Below are 9,248 nucleotides of genomic sequence, written 5' to 3' on the forward strand. Positions count from 1 at the left end.
CAATGGAGTGCCCTCTCTGAGCCTCAGTTTCCTCATCTGCCAGACAGAGACAGAAGTAACCGCTTCACAGTGTGCATGTATCACATAGAATAGTCATAAAGGCAAGGCCCCGAGTCCCAGGAAGGACTCGCTAAGTGTTCACAGCAAATGCGCCTTCTCCCCTTCTTTTATTTCGGTGCACTGGGAAGAGGGTGGGTTTTGACATCAGAAAACCCTAGACTTGCATCTTCAGTCCGTCACTTACCAGCTGTGTGAACTTGGACAAGTTACTTAACTTCCCTGAACTTGTTTCCTCTTTTGTTAAAACAAACAAACAAAAACGAGTGCCCCTCACTGAGTTGTTTCAGTGAAGATTGAATGAGCAAGTGCTCCACACGCAGGCTGATCCCTACCCCCAACCCAGCTCCCTGACACAGGCGAGCGGAGTCTCCACCAAGTGAAACACCACGCTGGCCCCGCTTGGCTGTTTTCCCCTGCGCCTGCCCTCCTGGCTGCTCTGAGTGGGTTTCATGGCAGAAATGACTGTTTTTGCAGAAATGGACTGTGATGAAGTCTGAAAACAGTGATTCAGAGAGCAAAGGTAGCAGCTGCCGACACAGACGCATGAGGGAAGAGTGTCTCTCTGGGGGAGCCTCCTGGAATCTCGGGAGAGGGTCTTCCCTGTCACAGGACCTCATGCCCCGATGTCCTGAGCGGGTCCCTGAAGCAGTGACCCCGTCAAGGGGTCGTCTCCTGGTGCTTGGTTCCCTCCAGCGATGTGGACTCACACGGAACTCGCCTCCCGTTCCAGCTCCTCTACCCGCCTCCTACGTGCCCTCAGGTGGGTCCCTTCCCCCTGGGGGCAGCTTCCTTCGCTCTCAAGTGGTGAGACTAATGGCAGCCCCCTCCTGCGTTGTGGTGAGGACCAGATGGCTCAGCTCACAGAAAATGCTCAGGGCCCAGCACCCCCTAGGTGCTGGACAAACATACCAATTACTGTGATTTAAATCCAGCATCCTTCCATTATGTGATGAGCAGGGTCATCCCTTAGACATTCTGAGCCTCCGTTTCACAATCTGTAAAACGGGGATGAAAGCTCTTACCCCACAAGACGATGAGACCTAAAGTGCCTTGAACAGGGCCTGGCACATAGTAGGTGTTCAGCATGCACACAGTCCCTCTTCCTCCCCCTCCCCCTCTCCCTCGAGAGGCAGCCTATTATACCCCTGGGCACCTTTGACTTGTAGGAAGTTCTAGAATTTTTCCTCATTGGTGTTTGGTCTGTGAAGTAGGAAGGAAACCAGCCACGGAGGGAGTCACAGAAGCCTGGGGGAGATGGCGTTTCCAGAAGGAGGAAATGGTCTCTTGGGTCAAATGCCACGGAGGAGTCAAAGGCCACAAGGACAGAGCTATGTCCACAAGATATAGGGAAATGAGGGTTATTTGTAACCCTGACCAGACAGACCAGTCTATAGTGGACAAGAAATGATGGAGGGGGAGGGAGAGCCAGCCCGGCAGGTAAGTGGTTCAAGTGGAAGGGCACAGAGGAAGCTGGAGACGGCTGGAGGTGGGCCTGGGTCTTGACTTCCCGTTTTGAAGTGAATATGGGAGATGCTCGCTCGCTGTGCCAGCTCCCCAGAGATGATGCGGTATCAAGAGGAAGTGAGCACGCGGGGTGTGGCTGGAGTCGAGGCTGAAAGCAGAGGGCACAGCCTTGAAGGAGTAGAAATACGTGCTCTGGGTGTATGGAGGGTGATGAGATCTAAGGGGTGTAAGCAGATGCCAGCCGGGGCTCCCTGCCCGCGGGGAGAATAGGGTATAACTGCTTCAAACCCAGCTGCCCAAGCTCAGTGAGTGACCTCTGACATGGCCCAGTCCCGGGTCTGGGTCCAGGTCTGTCCACATGTCCGGGTCTTTCTTCCCGGATCATGGCCACACAAAGCTCAGCTCCTCCCTCCTCCCAAACAGCCACCCACACCAGCATTTTGAATTTACGGGTGTTAGAGATTCGTGGGGTTGAAGGGAGGGACGCAGACTCACCACCTCGCCAGCTCTGCTCTCGCCTTTGTCCCCCATTTCTCAGGAGGAAGTTGGTCTCGTTTCATGCAGAGCAGCTCTACCTGCGTCCCTCCAGACACCGTCACACCCTGAGCATGTCAGCTTTGATCCCCTGGGGGCATCTTCCAGGCAAACACTTCACTCTCCTGAAGAAGAATTGTGATGATCAAAAATGTCTTCCAGGGCTGGCCCAGTGGCCTAGTGGTTAAGTTCACGTGCTCCGCTTTGGCGGTCTGGGGTTCACAGGTTCAGATTCCAGGTGTGGACCTACACACTGCTCACCAAGCCATGCTATGGCGGCATCCCACATACAAAATAGAGGAAGATTGGCACAGATGTTAGCTCAGCACCACTCTTCCTCACCAAAAAAGAAGAAAAAGTCATCCTCATGTCATTATCATCACTATTTTACAAGTGAAGAAATAGAGGCTCAGACAGGTTAAGTGACTTGACCACAAGGTACACAGCCAGGGAGACATTTTGGCAGCAGAAGCTCCATCTGGGATGTGGCAGTCAAGCCCTTGGGCTCTGTGCAGGCAGGCCTGCGACCATCCTGGCTCCACCACTGACCAGCTGTGACAGCGCCCACGTCACAGGCCATCTGAGGAGTCAATGAGATGACACATCTCAGGTGCTGGCAAAGTCGGGGCACGTAGTAGGTGCTCAAGTAAATGCAGCTGCTGTTCCTATGGACGAGCTGACCGCACCTGCAGAGCCCACACCTGGGCTTTCCTCCCCCATTCCATTTCCGTTCCTTCTCTTCTTCCCAAGCCCCTCAAAGCCCCCTCCTTGAGGATGGCCTCCCTGGTCCGCCTCCCCTGCCCCTTGTCTGGCGGCCTGAGGAGGGCGGGGGAATGAGATGTGGACTTGGTCCTAGGCTCAAATCTCCCCTCTTCTCTCACCAGCAGTGGGGCCCTGTGCAGCTCCCTTGACGTGCCTCAGTGTCCCCACCCACACATGGGGGCAGCGCTCTGTGGTTTTCAGGCTTGCTTTAAAGATCAAACGAAACAGCAGGTGTGAAGACAGCTTTGCACATCACCCATGGCCAACCTGTGCCGGAAGGCCGCCTCATCGTTTCCACCTGTCTTCCTTTGCTCTGCATCCCCTTGGCAACCTGGGGTTTGATTTGTGTTTTCCGTCCTACATTTCATGATCTCCTTCCATGCAGAAAAGGTGGCACTGAGAACAGATCAGACAGCATGAGGCGATGGAGTGAGCCCGTCGTGTGGAAGCTGGCCTGCTGGCAGGGACACAGCCCCCAGCCTCCCTGGAGAGTCAGAGAGAGAACACTAGCCACAACCCCCTGTGATATGGGATACGCCCGAGCCAGGCCTTGAACCTGGGCCTTTTGGTGCCAGTGTTCTTTGTGCTCACAGGTAGTCTGGGCGCAGCTCTGGGATGGGGCAATTTCAGGCATCAAGGCAGCTGGGGGGCAGCTATTCTGGCACTGCCTCAGCCCCATCCACCAGGCCCACTGGGGTTGCCCGAAGATCCAGCACCATTTTAGTTAAGATTCTGAGCCCAGAAAGGAAGCAGGAAATGATTCATCCTCTTTCTCAGCCAATGTACACAAAGGCAAGTTATTAATATTTACTCAGGGGTTTCTACAGAGACCCCAAAAAGCAAATCACAAGAAAGGAACAGAAGATGAGCTTTGCCAGGTGTGCCAGCTGCCTACAGCGAAGGAAGGGGCCTGGTAACATTGTGCGTGGCGTGGTGCCCACCAGGGTCAGGGCTAGAAGGGGCCCCGCGGCTCATTCTGCCCACCCCAGAGAGGGCAGGGGACTCACCTATGGCAACTCAACAAGGTTGTGACAGAGGAAGAAACAGAATCTGGGCACAAGGAGGGATGGAAGGAGCATGGGACTGTGAGCCCCAGGGCCCTCACCTGTAAAATGAGGAAATAAACACTCCCCAGGCGGATCTGCAGCAGAAGATGAAGGGACCGCCCACTGCATCCGGCCAGAGCGGGTGCTCCACGGATAGCATCAATGGGCAGGAGTGACGGGGACAGGATGTCAGCTCCAGTCCCTGCCACCATTGCCCAGTGGGCTTGGCAATTGCCTCAGACGCCCCTCTCTGTGGGGGAGTCCAGGTTCCCCAGGCTGGCTGGGCTGATGAAAACCATGTTGAGAAAACAGCGGTCAGTCGGCACAGGAACTGGTCCCTCTCCGGTCCCCGTTCCAGCCTCCTTCCCCCGGGGCCAGGCGGCGGCATTCTGGGTCCCTCCTTACTGCATCCCTGGCCCCTTCCCACGCTCAGCAACCACCCCCTACCCTTCTGTGGCCCTCTCTTTGTCACTGCCATGAGCAGTGAGGTCCAGATGTCATTTTCAACACAGCAGGCACCTGCTGACAGCTTCTGTCACCCGGCGGCCGTAATTGCAGCTCCCTCCCTCCCTTTTCGGCCCTGCTCTGCCTCTGCCAGGGAGTTTATTAAATAGTTTATTAAATCTCTCTGCCTTGGCTTGCAAACTGTCTGTTTCAGAGACGAGAAATATGAGACCCAAAGAGACAAGGTGAACTTCCCGAAGGCCACACAGCTAGAAAATGACTGAGCTGGGAGTTTGTGATTTTGTAACTCCGATGGCTCCTGGACCTTCTGTGACTTCCCCTGGCAAGTGAGGGGATGGGACAGAGGACAGGTGCATATTACTGAAAATAGAGGGTCAGAGCAGTGATCTGGGCTGGCGTTAGAGCAAAAAGGAGTTTCAGAGGTAGGTGGGGACATTGGGGTCACTAGGATTATTCAATCATTCACCGAACTCGGAATAAACACGTAGCACCTGTACGAGGCCCTGGAGATTCAGCCAGGATTCAGTCCCTGTCCGCCTGGAGCCCACGGTCCAGTGGGAAGAGATAGACAAGTAAATACCAATTACGTGCCATGATGGGTGAGGCATTGGAGACTATGGACATTCAGAGAAGAGATGCTTAATCTGGGCTTGGTAATCAGGGAGGCTTCCTGGAGGAAGCGGTGTCTAATGTGGGATGTGAAATAAGTAGAAGGTGGTTCTAGCACCTTCCCTCTTTGGAGAAAAGAACTTTGCTGGTAACTAGGGTTGTTACGGGAGACAAAGTCCAGCCTGGTGCTGATGCCGGCATTGACTTGGAGTAACCAGATCCCCTAGAGCTGGATGTGAGTTGTGTGGCCAGCTTCCATGATGCCCAATGACATCAGTCAGTAAAATTCTTAAGATTTTGGCCCCTGTTCTCATAAAACGTGTGTGTATGTGTGTCTGTGCGTATTTACAGACATGCATTGAAAGGTGCTTGCAGGTTGCTTAACCAAAGCTGTGTGAGGTTCTGGGCTGTGGACAATGCTGCGAGTGGAGACAGGAAGCCTGGGGGCGAGAAACAGAAAGGGACGGGGCGGAGCCTGAGTTCCTGGGTCCCCCTGAGGCCCCTGCTCTCCCTCCAATCAGCATCTGAGAAACCAGCGCCCTTCCACTGAACTCTCCTTCCCACAACTGAGTTGATTCTCTTACTTGCGACTCAAGGAGCCCTGGTTCCAACCACGAGGAGGAACTTCCCGGTGGTCAGAGCGGCCCAGAGCCAGGCGGCCAGCTGACCTCAGGAGGAGATCAGAGCCAAGGTCCCGAGGGCCCCTTCACCCTGAGGGCTGGGCTCCTCCTCCACGCTCCTCTCTCTTCTCATTCGTCTCCTCTCTGCTGTACTTTCTTCCTCCTGCTCCACGTCTCTCTTCCTTCCCTCCCACACTCAGCCCCTCAGTGATCATTCATTCACCCCACAGGCAGCGACTCCTGCCCTCCTGTGACTGCTCAGCCCCTGGGCTGACGGCATTGGGGACACGAGGGGACGAGACCGTGTCCCTGTCCTCAGGGAGCTCCCCATCTGTCTGGGGAAACAGATGAATCAACACACTCCAGGGCAGTCAGTGCCTAGAAGGGGGGAGATGCGGGGGGAGGGGAGCCCAGGGGAGAACTCAACCGTGGACATGAGGTCAGGGAGGGGGTGGTGTCTGGGCTGAGACCTGGGGGAGAAGTGGGGCCCGGGAGGAGGGGTAAATGGGGGAGAAGATTATTGGCGGCAGCACCGGCACCTGCCAAGGTCTGGCAGAGGAGAGCGGGGTACCCTTGGAAGCAGCAGGCGGTTCTGCGTGGTGGGGGCCTGGGGTGGGAGGTGGGGGAAGCGGGGGTCCGGTGGGGTCAGGTGGCAGAGGATGGGCCAGCCGGGCTGTGCGGTTTGGACCTCATCCTGAGGGCCCTGGGGAGCCATGGAGGGATGGGGCGGAAGGTGGGGTGGTGGGCGTTAAGGGAGGACGTCACCGCCCTGTAGGCATGGCGGGGGGGCCCCAAGCCCCTTCTCAGCTCCCCAGTCGGGTCCTCTCCAGCCCGCTCCCCCTCGGGCACGGGGGCTGCTCCCGCCGAGCCGACTTGAGAGGGCCGGCAGCGCCACCTGCAGGCGGGAGCCGGGACCGCCGCGGGGTCTCCGTGGGAGGGAGACGCGGGTCCTTCTCCGCCTCCGGAGGTGGGGGACGTGTCCGCCCCCGGGGCAGTCCCAGCGCCCCGTCCGCCGCCCGCAGCCTCCTCGTCTGGCTGCTCTGGGTCGACGTGGCGTCAATGCAGCCCGTCTGTCTCCCCTGACGGCCCTGATTACCAGCCAGGCTCCTCTCCCCGCAGCCCGGGCGCAGGGACTGACGACTGAACAACAGATTCCCTTCCCTTTCCCAGCCCCCGCCCCCCAGGGCCGCCCTCCTGAGGATGCAGCGTTCTCTGCTCTTCTGGGAGGGTGGGCCCCACAGGGACTACCGCACGCATATGACAGATGGGGAAACTGAGGCTCGGACAGGGGGAATGAGGGGCTGAAGCACTCGGGACCTAGGGGAACCTGGCCCTGCGCTGGTTCACTTATTCGTGCAACAGTCGCTCATGAGCACCCACACTGGGCCGGGGGGGGGGGGGGGGGGCGGGTTCTGGGACCAGGGACACAGATGAGAAGACAGTGAAGGAAGTCCCTGCCCTGGGGATAAGTAAGTGACAGCTCTAGCACTGGGTGACTGGAGATGTGACTGGAATGTGTCAATTACTGCAGGAACCCAGATGATGGAAGGGCCTTCCAGGCAGGGGGAACAGCAGGTGCAAAGGCACGGAGGCCAGAAAAGGCAGGAGGAGAGGAGTCCTGTGTGACTGACGGAGGGGGGACCCTTAGGCTGGAGGGAGGAGCAGACCAGGAAGGACTTTGGGGGCACCTTCAGTAGACACTAGGGAGACAAGGTATAATAGTAATTTTGATTATGTTAGGAGTCACAGCCAACACTTACTGAGGGCTTCCTGTCTGCCATGCACATTCTGAACACTTTTGACATTTATTTCTTTCACTAATCTTAAGAGGTAGACTTGATTTTTGCTACCTCTATTTTATGGAGAGAAACAGGCACAGAGAGGTTAAGTCACTGCCCTGGGGCATCCAGCTAGAGAGTGGCAAATTTGACCCCAGCATCCTGGCTCTGGAGCCTGTGCCCTCAGCAAGGACACTAGAAAGGGGGATGTCTAGATGTCTAGAGGGCCATCTGAGATAGGGCCATCTGTCCTGAGCAGCTGTTTAGATGGGGGGAGGGCCAAGGATGACATCTTGGTCTTGCTCTGATGGTGCCATGCAGACAGCAACTCATTCAGAGAACAGACACCTGCTTCGGGCCGCCCAGAGTTGGTGTCTGCCCTCAGGGAGCTGGTATTTCAGTAGGGATGGATGAGCCATAAACATCAACACATGACTGAAGAAGACAATTCCAGACAGGGATGCATACCATGAGGAAAACTGAAGAGGAGAGGCATTGAGGGGCTGGCATGCCGGACCCAGAGGAGGAACGCCTTCTTAGGGCCCACTTCTAGGGTCATACCTGGCGGCCCTTCCCCCACAAGGACCTCCCCTGCCCTCCTGGGCACAGTGGGGGCTGCAAGGAAGAAGGGGTCCCTGACAGCCCACCTCTGAGAAAATGCCCCCAAAGACCCCTCTCCCTTCTGGGCCAGCCCCTTTCTTCCCCCAGCATTGGTTTCCAACCATCCCCTTCAGGGCATCTCAAATGAATATGCTCAAAGTAGCAAAGTTTTTGGCTTGCCCTGCCCACCGCCAGGGCCTGGGGGAGGGGCGGCTTAGACCTGTGGCCTCCCTCAGAGGAAGTCGGAGAAACCCCCTGCCGGGTGCTGCTTGGTTTTGAATACTCCCCCCTCCACCACCACCACCTCCACCCCCGCCCCTGTTACCTGTAAAATACCAGACTGAGAATCTTAGAGCAATAGAGTCTCAGATCCTTAGACTTAGCGTCAAATTAAAGACTCTAAGACTCTCAGAATCATGGAATGTTGGAAGGAGGACACCTTAGATTTATGACATCATTAAATTATGGATTTTTAGAAATAGAAATCAAGATCTTCAAAATCTCAGAATGCTAGGCTTTGAGAATTTGGAGTTGCAGGAACTTAACTGTCATCTCCTGGCTCCATCTTTCAGTCTTTCACTCTCTGATGTCTTTGGGCATTGACCTAATCTCCCTGTGCCTCAGTTTCCTATTTTTGTGAAAAGGGGACAGTGCTAATTCGTACCTGATGGGCTTTTTGTGAAGATGGATGAGTTACCGTATGTGGGGAGCTTAGCCCAGTGCCAGGCATACAGTGAGCTGTGAGCTGTGCTAACGTCCTCACGACTCATCCAGTTCACCTGCCCTGGTTATACAGGTCAGCCAGCCACCCATCCCTCTGCCCACCCAGCTTCCGGGTAGGAGGCCATCCATCCACAGCTGCTCTCCCCCAGTCTTTCCTGCCTTCCTTGTCCCAATGCTGCCCCCTAGTGTTGGAGACCCTCCCCTCTCAATGCCTACACAGCCGCGGGGCTCAGCCTGCTCAGCCCCATCTCCCAGATAGCCTGGTGGAAGTGCTGCAACTTTTCTGGAACTCTCCCCCTTTTTTTCTTGTCTCAGCACCCTCCTCCAATTCCCAGGTTTCCTGGGTGCTCATATATCCTGCCTTCCACGGAGAGGAGCACCCATTCATTCTGAGCTCAGAGGGAAGGTGCACTTTATAAAGGAAGCCGGGAGACAAAGGCAGCATTTAACCTAAAGCCTCGCTTGCCGAGAGCTGGAGCTCGAGCATCATCTGGGGCTACGCCAGGTTGGCCGAGAGGGAATTTGAGTGCCCCCTACCCTGGGGCCACAGCACCTGAGTGGCCGACGGCTTTGCTTGGATGTTCCCT

The sequence above is a fragment of the Equus caballus genome, chromosome 2, assembly GCF_041296265.1.
Source record: "Equus caballus isolate H_3958 breed thoroughbred chromosome 2, TB-T2T, whole genome shotgun sequence".
In the NCBI taxonomy this organism is placed as follows: Eukaryota; Metazoa; Chordata; class Mammalia; order Perissodactyla; family Equidae; genus Equus; species Equus caballus.